Source organism: Myodes glareolus, chromosome 5 (assembly GCF_982192425.1).
Source record: "Myodes glareolus chromosome 5, mMyoGla1.1, whole genome shotgun sequence".
Lineage (NCBI taxonomy): Eukaryota > Metazoa > Chordata > Mammalia > Rodentia > Cricetidae > Myodes > Myodes glareolus.
The window spans coordinates 86,007,890-86,025,172 of NC_142030.1; positions in this window are offsets into that span (position 1 = coordinate 86,007,890).

Consider the following 17,283-nt stretch of genomic DNA (forward strand, 5'->3'; position numbering starts at 1 on the left):
GTTTTTCCTTGCTCACTTTCATAGAACACTTATATTACTGCGAGATTTCCTTTAGGCTTGGAAACTTATTTCATAAATAAAAGAATAACTTTGCTCTTCAATGTATACCTGGTGCACACACCCATCTCCTGATGATGTCATTCCAGTCATACTGGCCTTCTAATAAACCATGAGCTTTGACGAAGTACCTCAAGGTGATATTTAAACACTGATCTTGTTTATCTCTGTCCCAACACACAGTGTCATTTTCTTCTTTCTTCTACATTCCACCAATTCTGGATTTCTCTTAAGTCTTCAACAATGTTTACTCATGCACTAAGACTTCTATATATTATTCTCTTTGGCTGTAAAATGTCTGCTATTAACTTCTCTTTTTCTTCTTTTGAGTCTCAATTTCTATAGAAATCTAAGCCAAATTATTTATGGAATAGAAACTTACATGTTCATAGATTTTTCTACATGCATACATGTTTATTTATTAACACGGAGATATCAGTCTTTCCCATACATATTTCCATAGCAGCCAAGAAGATGTAAATTATTATCTACTCAAAAGAATTTCTGATACTGAGTGTTCTTTAAAATCATCACCATCTTCTTTGTATTTCCTTATGAGCGTATCCCTACTGAGGAACCATTGGCAGAAAAGATTATTTCCGGGTGTAGTGGAGCTGACAAAAAACTATGGAGACTACAGGAATTAACAGTGCTGAGGATAGGGAGCAAGAACGCAACACAGTCCAACGAAAGTGGTACTTACGGTAAGTAATCCTCTGAGAAAGGAAGACAATATTTAAAAGGTTGTTGATCCCAAGAAAACAGAGGCAAGAGAAGGAATGTAATGAACAAGAAGAAAAGTGTACCCAACAGTAAATAGCTTCTAGCGATTCTTGCTTTCTCTACGAATTCTGAGCCATACACAGAAATCAATCAAGAAAGAAACTCAATGTTCCAGGCCACTAACTAGCAGTTCCAGGAGTTTATGTATCATCCGTTATTCCTCACATGCCAGATCAGAACACACACACACACACACACACACACACGATCAGATGGGCCTCCTGTTCATCAGGCATAAAATGCCTGACAGCTCTCAGGGGCTCACCATCTCGACAGGCAAAATGCCCCTGCTTGTCAGATAATATCATTATGCCTGGCTTGGTAGGCACTTCCTCTGACCACATGCTGCTGCATGGGCAGTCTCGATGATGCACACTTCCACCAAGCTTTGCTGAGAACCATGTTTGTGATCTACAAATATCATTGTCTGTCATGCCCATATTCTACAGCAGATTATTTTAAAATTCCACTTCTTGAACAGCAAAGACACTGACAGTTGACGAAATCCATTTTAGACTGCAGAATATTATTTTGTATGTGAAAAGAATTTTTAGATGAGAATGGCCATGTGTTTATGTAGCTGACACTGTGCTGAACACCACTATATCTATAAGGGAAGTACCAGATAATAATTGCTTGAAGCACTTAAGTTTAGGGGCTGGAGACATGGCTCAGCCTTTAAGAACACTGACTCTTCTTCCAGCGCATGCTGGTTCAATTCCCAGCACTCACACGGCAGTTCACAACTCTCTGTAACTTCAGAAGCCAACACCCTCACGAATACATACAGGACAAACACCAGTAAAATAAAAACACTTAAGTTTATATCCTCATTTTCATTTTAAGCCAACACTATTGGTATTTTATATTCATTTTACACTTCAACATTAGATTTCTCAGTTAGCCAGTTGCGGCACAAGCTTAAGATCGAAAACCTTGGGTGCTATTTGAGATTGGGATAGAGTCGCTTCTAACTTAGACATTTCCTGACAGAAGTGACAAGTTGTCGGTCCCTACATCCTGCTCCTCTCTCAAAGTGGAAAACAAGTCAAAGAACCACAAAGGAGGGGTGAGGAAGGCAGCTGCAGGGATCCATGGCACGGGAAGTGATCCACATCAAGGCCAATTCTGCCAGGTGCCGCTTTGGAAGTGAACATACTTAGCTGTGGGCAGAGCCTACTTCTCCCACCTGGGAACGGCTCATGAGTGAGTTGTGCTTTTGTTGTTTGCTTCCCTTTACTTTTCCTCTGGTCTTTTAGCTTTAGCCCTTGAGACTCGCTCTCTTTTATCCTGTCTTTTTTTTGTTTCTGGAAGACTCTCCGTTTGCAGACCTTCTCCGTTTCTTTTTGCTTCTAGAAAGTTAAATGTCTGGGAGAAATGGAAGACTGTCAAATGGCCCTGTTTTAAATCATGTGATAACTTTGTTTACTTGTCGCCTTGAAAAGTGTTTTCTGGGCCCGCTAGATGGCTCAGGGAATAGGCCAAACGTTTCTTAAGCCTGTCAACAGGAGTTCAGCTCCAGGGACTCGTGGGGATGGAAGCTCAGAACTGAGCCTGGGGTATTGTACCCTGACTCCCAGATGTGTGCTCCACTTGCACAGTATGGTCTGCCTGCCCTTGACACCCACATTTAAAAAATGTGCTAAAAAAAAAAAAAAGCATTCTAAATTTTCTGGGTTCGATTCATTTTATGTTGTAAATGCCTTGCTTTTAAAGAAAGCTTCTATCTCTGGATTTACATAGAACGTCCAAGTGGGATCACAAACTTAGGGTTTCTTGGTGCCATTGTTTGTTTTTGCTCAATGATTCTGCCTGCTAGGAAACCCACTTGTTCTCTTCCCTCAACCTTAAATTACACAATTGCCCTTGGGACTGGGGCACGTGTGAGATTCTGATAGATGCAAGCTGTCTTAGTCAGGTTTCTTATTGCTATACTGAAACCATGACCAGAGCAACTTGGGAAGAAAAGGGTTTGTTTAGTTTAGACGTCCATATTGCTATTCATCCCTGAATTGAACATGGCAGGAACCTGGGGCCGGGGATAGGAACTGATGCAGAGGCAATTGAGGGGCACTGGCCTGCTTCCCATGACTTTCCCAGCCTGCTTTCTTATGGAATGGAGGACCACCCACCCACCCACCGGTGGTATTACTAGCAAAGGGCTGGGTCCTCCCACATGAATCATTAGTTAAGAAGATGCCCTTCAGGCTTGCTTACAGCCCGGTCCGATTGAGGCGTTTTCTCAACTGAGGTTCCTCCTCTCCAATGAGTAGCCTGTGTCAACCTGTCATAAAACTAGCCAGCGCAACTAACCTCTTATCAATCTGATGTAACACTATTAAGCTACAACTTTTCCATTCTAATTCATCCCCAAGGTCTTATATTAATATCACAATATAAAATATTCAATTTTTAAAAATTTTCACAGTCTTTTTAACTTAAAACACTTAAAAAAACCAGTCTCTTTTGAGTAGGCAATCTCTTTGAAAATCCAAAGTCTCCAGCATAAGTTGTCATCAGTGTTTTTGTTCTTGGCCATTCATACAGGTGTAAGATGGGATCTCAGAGTTGTTTTGATTTGTATTTCTCTTGTGACTAAGGATGTCGAACATTTCCTTAAGTGTCTTTCAGCCATTTTAGATTTCTCTGTTGAGAGTTTTCTGTTTAGATCTGTACTCCATTTTTGTTATTGAATTATGTGTTCTTTTGATGACCAATTTCTTGAGTTCTTTGTATATTTTGGAGATCAGACCTCTGTCTGATGTGGGGTTAGTGAAGATCTCTTCCCATTCTGTAGGCTGTCGTTTTGTCTTGTTGACCATGTCCTTTGCTTTACAGAAGCTTTTTAGTTTCAGGAGGTTCCATTTATTAATTATTTCTCTAAGTGTCTGTTGTTACTGGGGTTATATTTAGGAAGTAGTCTCCTGTGTCAATGCATTCAAGTGTACTTCCCACTTTCTCTTCTATAAGGTTCAGTGTAGACAATTATCACATGTACTCATTCATAATTGGTTTTCAAACATAAAGCAAAGAAAACCAGCCCACAAACCACAATTCCAGAGAACTTAGACAACAGTGAGGACACTAAGGGAGACTTACATAGACCTAAACTACATGGGAAGTAAAAATAGACAAGATCTTCTCAGTAAATTGGGAGCATGGGGACCTGGGAGGAGGGTTGAAGAAAGAGGGGAGAGATAGGGAGGGGAGCAGAAAAAAATGTAGAGCTCAATAAAAATCAATAAAAAAATAAAATCCAAAGTCTCTTAAATGTGGGCTCCTGTAAAAATCAAAAATAAAGTAAATGCATTCATACTTCAAGAGGAAAGATCCAGGGCACAGTCACAGTCAAATCAAAGCAAAACCAAACTCCAAAAGTATAAATAACTCATTATCCAATTGTTTGGCATTCACTCATGATCTTCAGTGCTCCTCCAAGGGGCTTGAGTCACTTCTCTGGCTCTGCCCTCTGCAACACACCAAATTGCGTTCAAGGCCCCGGCTGGCTCCACTCCACTGCGGTTGCTCTTCATGGCCACCCACGGTACTGATATCTCTAAAATGCTGGGGGTCTTTTGCTGCAGCTGGGCTGCACTTTCAACAACAACCTCTCCTAGGCTCTTTTCATGGGGAAGCCTCAACTTCTCTGCATGACTCCTTCAATTCTGGACCTTCAAATGTCGCTGAGACTGCTTTTTCTCCAATAGCCTCTTCTGGCCTCTCACAGTGCCAAGCCTTGGCTGCCCCTCCATGACCCTTTCATGACTTCAAAACCAATGCCACCTGGGTGACTCTTACACTACCAAGTTTGGCTGCCAGCAAGAGGTACAATTGTGCCTGCCTCTGGAACACAGCTTCTCTTTGCTCACCCTGAGGAAATACTTCCCAGACGATTTCATCACAGTGATGCTGGTCTCTTCTTAATCATCGCTAATTTCGCAGCACCAGCCAACCAGCCCTGAGCATCCCAGCAAAGCAAAGCTCACTTTAGTAGCCTGTTATCTTGTTAATCACAGCTGATTCTTCAGGCTCTGAACCACAGATTGTTAATTCAAAATTCCAAATGGCCCCAATAGAGTCTTTGAACTTCTCTCCAAGGAAGGCCTTCATCATTTGCACTGCCCTTAGCATTCTTGTCTTCTAATCTCCTACAGAACAACTCACAAAGCAATGAATGCTTATCGTCTTTTTTTTGTACAAAGTTCCAAAGCCCTTCCACAGTCCTCCCCAAAATGACATTGTCAGGTCTGTAACAGCAATACCCCACTATCCTGGTGCCAACTTGCCTTAGTTAGGGCTACTGAGTCTGTGATGAAACACCATGACCAAAGCAACTTGGGACAAAAAGGGTTTGTTTTGCTTATACTTCCCTATTGCTGTTCATCATTGAAGGAAGTCAGGACAGGAACTCAAACATGGCAGAAACCTGGGACTGCAGACAAGAACTTCCACCGTGGTCATAGAGGATACTGCTTACTGGCTTCTTTCCCATGACTTTCTCAGCCTGCTTTCTTATCTAACCTTCCTGCTCAGGGGTGGTCTTGTGCAGTTTTAATGCAAGCTTAACAGATAGACCTCCTGGAATGTTTATCATTTATCTGTGACAAAACCCTTGGAAATCCTTTTCTGTGGCCTTTTGAAATACCTGGCACATAATTTTTTTTGTCTCTCGTGGCACAACTCATTGCTCAACCACTCTCCCCCTTTCTGCCCACCTTTTCTCCCCTGGTTCTAGTAGCCACAATTCCTCAGCTCGTACAATATTTGTGATTTCAGATTGTACACACCACTGGGATCGTTCATTCTCTGTCTTTCTGTGCCTGGCTTATTTTATTTAACATAATGATGTCCATCTCTAGCCATATTGTGACGTAATAGAATTCCATTCCTTAAATGGCTGGGTAGTCCTCTATTGTATGTATTATCATATTTTCTTTTCCTATCCCCAGTTTATGGGTTCTTAGGTTGTATTAATATGAATAGTGGTGCGATATACTGAATTAATTTTCTCCAGATATGTGCCCAGTAGTAGGATTGTATGATTATATATAATTTCTATTTTTAGTTTTTTGAGAACACCTTTATCATTATGGAAGTCTTATAAATATTGTACAAGTATATACCTTATTTGATTTCTTCCCTAGGTCATATTTTGTTTTTACAGTTTTCTGCTGGCAAGACAAGCTTAGAATAATCATTTTCCAACCCAGTCCTTTTTTATACTTCCTCTATATTCTTCTTGATAATTAATCAATTCCATCTTTAGATCATCTCTTTCCTGTCTTCTGTTATAGTCAGCCAGCTGTAACCAGCTAGTGTGTTCAATGTTTTATTGAAAGTCAGATTTGGTTAACAGATTTTCCTCCTATTAGAAACCCCATCTCAATTTTCTCAAGTCTTATAGTTATTGATTTTCCATTTCTATCAGTCTTGCTAACCATTAGCTGACTATGTCTTCAGTTTCCTCTTGTCACATATTTCCAAAGCTAACATTAGGACTTTTAGATTTTGTTATGACTATCATTCTTTCTTGATCGTAATTTCTGTATCAAGTGTATGTTGCCACAGTGACTCTCTGACAATACGCAATCTAAAAACCAAGTTTAGTTTAATCTAGTTTAGGAGCCAAGTGATCTTGTTCGGGTCTGTATTGTGATGCCCACATGTCTATAAGGAACAGGTAATTCATCAGGGCACCTAATTCCAGGGGAACTTCACCTATAGACAGCAGCTGACTTTAGCCAGAGTGATGATGGCAAGACTGGTCTGGACTTTTAAATCATCTATCAATCATTGTCTTGAGATCAATATTTATGGTAAGTCTATATTTTTACTTATTGAGCTAGTTAGAAGTTTTAAATTGTTTCTGCATGCAAAATCAATATCTCTAACATCGCTACTAATTACTCTATCACCTTTATATTACATAATTATGTAGTTTCATATCTAATAGTAAGTGAAATTCTAATACATGAAACCATTTAATAAGAACTATTCCTCAGTTAGTTATCTATATCTCAAGGGACCATTTGGCATTAATGATGCTAAGCCTGATTTCTTCTCCTAAGTTTGGGGTTCCTCTCAGAGATGGCAGTCTCCCAAGTTGATGCGACCTTTGCTCTCTTTGAAGGACAGCAAGGCCTTAAGTGCTGGTAGCCTTAGGCACCCGAAGCCTGAAAAGTCCTGCAAAGAATGGCAGGTGTGTAGCTAACTCTACTGTGTATCATCTCAAACTGTGTCTTCTGGAAGAAATTACCATTCGTGTTTACAATGAGCCTGCGATTTAGAAACCCTAGGAAGTCTAGATAACATGTTTAGGCTGGAAAAAAAAATGTATTCAATACTTGAAGTTGGGTATGTTCAGTTTTAAATAATAATCTTTAAAATAAGATTATTATTGTCTGGTAAGAGCTAAAATGTAAAATAGCATAGAATTACAATAAAGACTGGACAGTAATGGAAGTCGAAAGAGATTCAACTTTTACCTATGGTTGAAGTGAGCTGATGAGCTCTACTTGGCCTCATGCCTCCCTTCCAAAGTTCTTTTAAGTTTTATGATCTCCACCAACTCACAACACTGATTGGGTCCCAGTAAATTGTTTGCCTATTTGTCATCAATACCTACTTTCCTGTAATTGCCTTGGCTCCAGGATAATCCAGTTGTTCATTTGCATTAAAACCACATAAGAAGCTCCTATATTGCACATTCAAATACGACTGCTTTTCTCAGACCAAGAAGAGTCTTATGAGTGAAGGACGGAACTCAGCCTGGACATGCGTGAGGAAGTCTTTGTTCATTCTAAGACTCTAATAGGAAAAGGGAAGTAGGACCAACAACTAAGTAAAGCCCCTGGGACATTCAAAATTAGTTCAGGGAGCAGAGAGAGATGAGCTCCATATGTTTTCAATTTTCCATCTGTCTAATAATTTTTACATCATGTTCATGAGATTAAGATCATTACAAAGAGGCTTAATCCATTTTAGTCTAGTTTGGTCATTAAGCATACGTAAGATGGACACAATGCCAACTCTTTCCAGTAAGTGAGATATTTTCAAAGGATTTTTTTTTCGCAACGGTTTAAGGAGATCTGTAGACTAGAAACAAGTCAGACATAGTAAACACTTTTGCCATCTCGAATTCTTGCCACCACGGCAACTCAGTGGGCTCAGACAAGCGTTTCACACTCCAGCTATGCGTGCAAAGGCAGGTGAGTGAATCAGACACAAAAGAGAAATAATTATATCCAGACAAAGGTGGTGAACATTTGCTGTGAATCACCACAAACACATCCATTCAAAAAGGTGAGTCCTGACATGGTGCTGAACACGCGGCTGATTCACAGGAACTTTAGAACTTTCAAATATGCAAAATAACAGTTTGGAAAGTGTATGTGTCAAATGTGGAGATTTGCTTTTAAACATGAGTGAATAAGAAATATGTCATCTTTTGTGTCTCCTGTTTTGTTTTGTTTTTTTTCAACCAATGAAAACCTGCCGAAGATTAAACTCAGTTGTATGACTTCCCACATTTGTGTGGCAGGAGCTTTTCTGGAGGGCACTTGCAACTAGCTGATGACTATTCAGTGTTTGAAATCTTAACTGACGCCATTTTATTTATTTTAGTGTAAAGTGAAAAAATTATCTTATTTGCAGGTGAACAGATTAAAATTTTAATATGTAAGACAAGACAGCGAGATGCCATCATGTGTAGTAGTGAGGAATGCCTACCTTTAAGCCCGATGTCCTAGATTTTAACTCCAGAGCAATATGGTAAGAGGAGAGAATCAGGCTTCTGGCCTACACACACACACACACACACACACACACACACACAGAGTAAATGTAAACAAAAATAAAATAAAATAACGACATGACTAAAAAGCTAGATGTTTGCCTGCTGCTACGTGTGGGCTTTAAAGATGGATAGAACGATGGCTCCGGTTATGTGAGGCTTCCAACTGTGGATTCTGGCGACTGGCTTAATGACAGAAGGCCCCCAAATTTACAACATTGTTACAGTGTGTCCTTTTTAGAAGAGAGGTGTGTTGGGCCAGTGAGACTGCTCGGCAGGTAAGGATACTTGCTTTCAAGCCTGCAGATTGTCCTCTGACTTCCATGTGTACACTCTGGTACTTGTAGAAACACATACATGCACGCATACAGCCATACAGGCACACACACATACGTATGTACATGAAATTTGAAAAAAGGAAAAAAATAAAAACAAAGGCGAGTGTAGAGAGGTGAGGATGACCACCAAGGCGCTGATCCAGCTCTTTCTCATCGGATACTGCTAGGTGGTCTCTGCACTTACAGTGCAGACAGGACTAAGAAGCAAGCTTTCCTTGGTGTTACGCCATCATGGCAGCTTTGAGGATCTTAACTGTTAGCATTGCTGTGCAGCCTTTACTTCTTTCGGTATCTTACACCCACAAGCACTCCCCTCATTTTTCAAATACTTTGTAATAGCATAGAGATTCTTTGGGAACATGAGAGCTTTCCATCATGCAATCGAACCTCCGGTAAGCGTGTGTCTGCTTCCCATGTGTGCTTGCATTTTGCTCCAGTCAACCTGTCTCTGTTCTTTTAAACCTAATGCCTCTGTTTGATTGTCTCTGCCATGAGAATCCATTGTCCCCTGATCTGAAGTTCTGGAAGTCAGGAGTTAAATGGGGGCTGAGGCTAACCTCAGGGTTTCAGCAGAGTTTCCCCTGGAAGCTCGAGGGGAACATCTGTTTCCAGAAGCCACCTGCCTTTCTTGGCTTGTGGAATTTATAGATTCCTTTCTCTGTCTTCAAAGCCAGAAGTGTGACATCTTCAAAGACTTTGCTGGGACTCTGATCTCCTTCTTTCGGTTCTAAGAACCTGTGGGATAACAGTTGGACCACCCAGATAATGTAGGGTGACCTTTCCACATCAGGGTCCTTAACTGTAACTGTTCAAGTTTCCTTCCCAGTGTAGAACAATTTATAGGTTTCTTAAATTGGAATATGAACGGATCTTCGGAAAGGCAATATTCCACCCACTGTGACACCTCTGGGAATACCTCATAACCCTCTCCTAGCTTCATCTTCCAAGTATGTAAAGTGACTAAGAAGTCTGTATTTTTGAGAAAATTACCTGTTGTAATTCCTGCTAAGGTGACAGCTGATAAAACTTAGATTTTCTACTTTATAGTGCTTGCATCCTCCTCCTTTTTTCTATTATCAAATGCCCCGGGTAGCCTCTACTGTGTAATTCTATGTGCTGACCACTATAAGATGTATAATATGTATACATAATATGTATAAGAAATAAGACTGTTGCAAGTCTCATTTTAACTGAAAGTGTGACAATGAATTCCATCTGTTGTCTTCATTTAGCCATGAAATGTTATAACATCATTTGAAAGCCTTTGAGAATAGAAGCTAATGCTTTCGAAAGCAAGGTTTCAGGGGAAAATAAAATACCCAGGGCTCACCTTGATAAAATTGAGGGAGCCCTCAAGTCCATCTATCTCGGAAGAGCAAACAGGAGCATGCAGTTAAAGAATGAGCTATGGAGCAGTGCAATGAACAAGCCCTCACCTGGACTCGGCAGAGCCAGGGCCTCTCCAAAGTGTCTACCCCACCGGCACCTGCTCTCGTCTAACCTGAGCTGTGATGCGAGAATCTAGTGCAGTTGCTCAAAAGTTTTTTTCATAGCCCCTGAACCTACACGACAAAGGCCTTCAGGGTATGTTTCTACTATTCCCTATTTAACAAAAGTAAACTTAAATCAGCATATTTATGTGCCTAGTCAATCTAAATTTTGCTTCTAAAAGAACACGCAAAGATATGTAGTTTTGAGATATTTCTTTTTTAAACAAGCATGAAACTCCATTCAGGGCTTTGGGCATTGTGCAGAGATCACAAGCGGCTGCAGAAGTGCAGTCTGAAAGCATCTACGGCCTAGCTGGTGAAGCATCTATATCCGCTTTGCCGCAGCTGATGCCGAGAAACAGCTGAGCTACAGTTCTAATGGGGACTCTAGTATTCCCTGCCAAGTGGGCCTCTTCACTACCGTCCATGTGTGATGCTCAGCCGTTGGCTACATGTCTTTGGACTACACGTCTTACAAGCTCAGTAGATTATTTCAGACTAAATAAGAGCTAAAGAGCTCTTCGATTTCTTCCAAATGAAGGGTTACTGGGTTGTAAAAAGAGTTGAGCTGCTAAAACAGAAAGAGAAACACTAGATTTTGTTGTACTGTTTAAAGTTTTAAAACCTATGACAAATTGTGTTTTAGTTGGTTAGCCAGATTTGTGTTGCTGTAGTGCAGTACTTGAGATAATCAACCTGAAAAAAAAAATAAAGAAAAAAGAAAAGATTTAAATTGACTTAATGGTTCTTAAGGAGTTGGTAGAATTGAGAGTTGACAGTTCTGAATTATTCAGGGTTATCTGATTCTTTGCTTTTGGGCTTACGGCAAGATATGACACCATGGAGTGGGAGCAAGTGGTGGAGCAGGCTGCTTTTCTCAGGGTGCGGGAAGCCAGAGAGAGGACACTGGAGTCCCACTGTGTCCCTCAAACACACCCCTCCGGTGACCTACATTCTTTCACTAGGATACTCCTAAGGGTTTCACCTGGACCCTGCAATGTTCAGCCTGGAAAGTGAGGGGCTCCAGGGATATCCAGATGTCAAGGTACAGTACAGGAGAAGCAAACATGGCACAAAGGGCAACAATCATAATCACAAATATACCTGCTGCTTGTGTCATATAATATGTGGTATGGGAAAGTGGGCTATATTCTGTCAGTTATATTTTAAATAAACACTGATTGGCCAGTAGCCAGGCAGGAAGTATAGGCAGGACAACCAGACAGGAAGGAGAGGTGGGTCAAGGAGAACAGGAGAATTATGGGAAGAAGGAAGCTCTTTCTGCAGTTGTTTCTGCAGTTTGCCACAGAAGAAACTGTTTCTGCAGTTTGCCACAGAAGAAGCAAGATGTGACTGTCTTGCTGAATAAGGTACCGAGCCAGGTGGCTAACACAGACATGAATAATGTGCTAATATAAGTTATAAGAGTTAATAAGAAGCCTGAGCTAATGGGTCAGTTAGTTCATTGTTAATGTAGACCTCTGTCTGATTTCTTTGAAACTTAATGATTGCAGGAACCGGGCAGGACAGAAACTCTGACAACAGTATGTTTCTGATTTTCTTAGATTTTTTTCAGTGAATTTGTTTCCCCTTCATTTCTCACATGACTTGCTCTGGTGATACTACCATAAGAATGATGAACAAGCCTTGTCTCACAGGCTCTGAGCCACTGTTTAAATTCATCTACTGTCCCCTGAGCTACTGTTTAAAGTCATCTTTTGTTCCCTTTCCTGTTGATGCTTTTTCTTGTAAATACTGGATACCGGCCTGCATGACAGACATTAAAATATATATATATATATATATATATATATATATATATATATATATATATTTATACTATATATATATTAAATATATATATTTTGAAATTCAGCTTCAAATACTCAATTGCATTAATTCTGCAAGCAGGACATTCATGTATTTATCCACTATCTTGAAATAATAGTAAGTCAAGAAGTAGGCAATTCAAGGTAGCACAGTAGTACAGAGCAACCTGATAACACTCCCGTATGCTCTTGAATTTTCTTGTTGCCCCTCCAGCGATCATGTATTGTATATAAATAGAAAAGGAAGCAAACACCACTGGATGCATCTCTTATAAAGTGTCCTGGGAACCTCTACTTGGACCCTCTCATCATAATGAAGGACTATGATGACAGACTTGAGAGCAGGTAAAACACACTGAGCTTTATTTGTGGGGGTTGTCATAATTGATTATCTTTATGTTCTGTAAAGCTATAAACATCTCTCTAGAACATACAGGCATCTCAAGAGATTGGAAAGGTCGGTTAAATTCTTTATAGTTAATAAGTAGGAATAAGAGTTTCAGATTTGTAATTGATTCTATACTTGAGAAGTTTCTAAGAAGCTTTCCACTTCAACTAAAAGTGCCGTTAACTTTGAAGGTAGTTTATTCTTCCAGCATTCTCTCTCTCTCCTCTCTCTCTCTCTCTCTCTGTCTCTCTCTCTCTCTCTCTCTCTCTCTCTCTCTCTCTCTCTCTCTCTCGGAAAGGCTTTTCTTTCTAGAAAAGAAATGAACTGATGAAGACACTGGTTCTGTATATATGGCTGTTTCCTGAAACTTTACTTTTTATTTATGTAACTGGATACATAGTTTTCCAATGTGGTTGGATTACAACTATGACACTTCCAGAAAGATCTAAAAAAAATTAGAAACTTAAGAAAATTAGAGGCATCATATAAATTGCAGTGAGTTTCTTACTTCTTAGAATAAGGTATAGAATGTTCCCCAAAGCTGTTTTAATGTGAAAACAAATAGGAGAATAATTCTATCTTCTAGGCACTGTAAAGTAGTATTTTACATAGGTTATTTATTCGTCAATCATATCTTGAAATATAATAACCACTTTTAGCTGTTACATTTCTCTTCTTCTCATTGTCATGGTTAGATGTCAGAGGAAAGCAACTCCAGAAAGGAAGGTTTGCTTTGGCTCACACTGTGGTGCAGATCATCACCACTGCCCAGGTGCGGTGGCAGGAGCTGGAGATGGCTGCTCACATCACACCCCATCTAGGAAGCAGAGAGAGATGAATGCCAATGTTCTGCTGCCTTTCTCCTCTTTGTCTGTTCAGAATCCTCCTCATAGAAGGCTGCTGCCCACATTCAGGATGACTCTCCCTTCTTCACTAGGAACTCCATGATAGACAAGCCTAGAGGGTTGTTCGCATGGTGATTATAAATTCTTTTTTCATTTTTTTTGTTTTGTTTTGCTTTGAGACAGGGAACTAGCTCTTGTAGACCAGGCTGGCCTTGAACTCACAAAAATCCATCCGCCTCTGCCTCCCGAGTACTGGGATTAAAGGTGTATGCCACCACTGCCCAGCTGGTGATTTTAAATTCTAACAAGTTGGTAATCAAGACCATAAAAGCAGCTTTATCATTTATCCTTTCAGAGTTTTAAAGAGATGATAGCAGTAATTATAACAGAAAATTTCTGTGAGTTAGCTCTTGTAAAAATTTATAGATGCTGTTATTATTTCTACATTATACACCAAAAACTGAGTTAGAGACATGGGAAAGATATTACAATGCATGCTTAAAGCATCACATTTGATCCTAGAACCACAGGTGAGTGGTAGCAAAAGCTACACATGATCACATATTAAGACAGCATTAAAGGAAGCATGATATTTGTAATTCTATACATTTTATATATTTATATAGTAATGTTTTTTTTCATTTCAGTTCCCAGTCTATATAGCTGACTAGGGACCTGGCTTAATTAAGTTCCCAAGGCCCTTATACACTATAGACAGAAGAGTACTGAATGGTTACATACATATATACAGCTCGCAAAATGCTTTGAGATTTGGGTAAAGAATATATATGTTTTGCTCTCAGAATCATAGGACAAAGGTCACATCATTGCTAAAGGCTTGACCACAATAGATCCATATGGTTTCTGAGGACCAGTATCCTTACCTGGAAAATAGGTCACAGTACTCAATTCATTGTGTTTCTGTGTATTAATTTAAATTAAACATATGATATAACTTTTGTGAATGTAAAACTCCTAAGGAATTTTTGTTCAATTGTAGAAAATCTCTGAGGAGATAGGGCGATTCTTATATTAATGAGGTAAGTCATATATTAATCTTTATCAAAATGACTAAGATGTTATTGTTGTTACTCAAGGAAGTTAGAGTCAGTACTGCCAAATAGAACTCATGTATGAATAAAGTTGATTTTCAAAATAAACTTCCAAATAAAACATACAACTCAGGCTTAACACGCCTCCCAGATCCTGATATAAAATAACTCAATCAAATTCTTTTTAAGACATATGATGTTCATAGCACTTTATGATTTGATTTTGAAGCTTATTTCTATTCTGAAAAGGATTCTCAAATTGTCATTCTCCACATCTGCCACACTGGCTAGATGCAGAGAAACTCTTTTAAAGGCTCTGGAACATGACTGCGTTATCAGCTGCAGGCACGAGTGGGTAGATCAAGTCAGGACAGGAGCACTTTGCAGCACTCCCAAATGCAATAAAGAACATGTAGTAAGCTTTGGCTAGTCTTGTGACTACAGCATGCCACTCTTTCTAGCACGAGGATCTTCTGTTAAGTCAGTTGGGAGCTCAAGGTGGGCTATTCATTTGTTAACAGTATGTTCAGGCATACAAGTACATATCCAGACTAAGCATTTCAGCTCCACAATCAACCAGAGCTCCTCTTCATTTGCATACATGCAGTGGCATGGTATTCTGTTAATCTCCTTTACCACCTACCCAAATGTAGCTTTCACGATCCAGGATGATTTCCATCATCCAAAGGTTTTTGTAGATACATTAGAAATTGGAGCAAAATTTAAGATCAGCAAACCTTCTCATTGGTTTCCATTACTTTCTCACCAAGCACCTGTCTCAATGTACAGAATGATTTCAGAACCATCTGAGTAGAAGAAAGTAAGATCTCTGTGATTTCATTTGGTTATCTGAAAATTTGTGACCAGTTGTGACTGCCTCTGAAGGTTGTCAGACTGACCATCCCCAGTGTTTTTCATTCACCTGATATAAAGGACAATACCAAAACTTTGCTTGTATCATTATTAAAGCTATCACCCAGCTCATGTTAACTGATACCTGTTCCTTTTATGCTAATTTTAATGAGAACATAACCTTAAAAATACTCAAAAGTTGTAGACCATGGTGTGCACTCCTTTAATTCCAGTACTTGGGAGGCAGAAACAAGTGGATCTCTGTGAGTTGGCGTCAAGCCTGGTCAACAAAGAAAGTTCCAGGATTGTTAGAGGAGGGCCCACTAGTTTGTCCTGGTCACACGGCTAGCTTAGACCCAAAATAACCACGCAGAAACTGTATTAATTAAATCACTGTTTGTCCCATTAGCTCTAACTTTTTATTGGCTAGCTCTTACATATTAATTTAACTCATTTCTATTAATCTGTGTATGCCAAGTGGCAGTGGCCTACTGGCAAAGTTTTGGCATGTCTGACACTAGTGGCTTCATGGCTTCTCTCTGACTCTACCTCCTTTCTCCCAGCATTCAGTTTAGTTTCCCCCCACCTAGCTCTGTTCTTTTGCCCTATCAACAGGCCAAGGCTGTTTCTTTATTCATTAACCAATAAAAGTAACACATAGACAGAAGGACCTCCCACACCACAGGATAGTCAGGGCTGTTAAGTGGAGAAATCCTGTATAAAAACATCACAAAAAAGGAAGGAAAAAAGAAAGAAGTAGAAAAGAAAAAGAAATACAGACAGAAAAACAAGCACAAACATAGATGTAAAAAGTGCTAGGGAATAGACTTTATTAAAAATAATAGAATTGTTGTGAAAATTCAATAAAAATATGGTTTCTTTCACCAAACCAATTCACAATTAATAGAAGGGACAGAGGCTAAAAGAATTAGTTTGGACTCAAGTGGCTCCGTGATTAGGTTACGGCAATGTTTACATAAGTTCTGAGAAAACTGAGCCAAGTTAATTAGAACAATGAACTAGAATTCATAGTTTGTTAGTCAAAACCAACCAACATGAGCCAGGTAAAGAGGGAACTCAAACAGGAGCTAAGGAAAACCTGGACTGTCTATTCTGAGTAACTGGGAAGGCAGTTGGGTCCAAATAAGATATTCATGCAGGTTTAGTAAAGAAATAACTGATCTCATTTTGTGATATTGTGCTTATGGTATTCTTGGACAAAGAGCAAATGTTAGTGAAGTACCATAATATTCAAGTATTTCTCATCTTTCATATTTCTTAAAACTTTAACCACTCACTGTCATTACTTTGAAGATCTCAGCTAGTATGATCACTTAAGGTGAGTCTTTAAAATAGTGTTTGCATTTGATTAGATGATTAAATACCACAGTGTAATGTTTAACATCCTCCATCATCAAAGTCCAAGCATGCATGGACACACACACACACACACACACACACACACACACACCAAAATAATACTGTGACATGTCCAAATGGGTAGCATCAAAAACTTGGAAGATGTGATAGAATAAAAAGGAAGGCTCTTTTTCCATGTGTACCTTTGGGTGCTTTCTAATTACAACCCTGTACCAATCTCCTCCTCCTCCACATAAATGCCACTAAGTTATGTTAAATATGCTCTTCAGTGTTGCCAAGCATGAGGTGTCAGTCCCTCTGCTAGACAGTTGCTGTCACATTAGGAATTATCTAGATTAGACATTTTAGATATTTCCCAGGCCCCACAAATCAAACCTGTGACCTCAGAAGGTGGAGAGCTTTTGCTGCCTCAAGAAATATGGTTGAGGCCCTCATTGTGGAGTCTGCACGTGACAAAGGCATGAAAGGATAAAATGT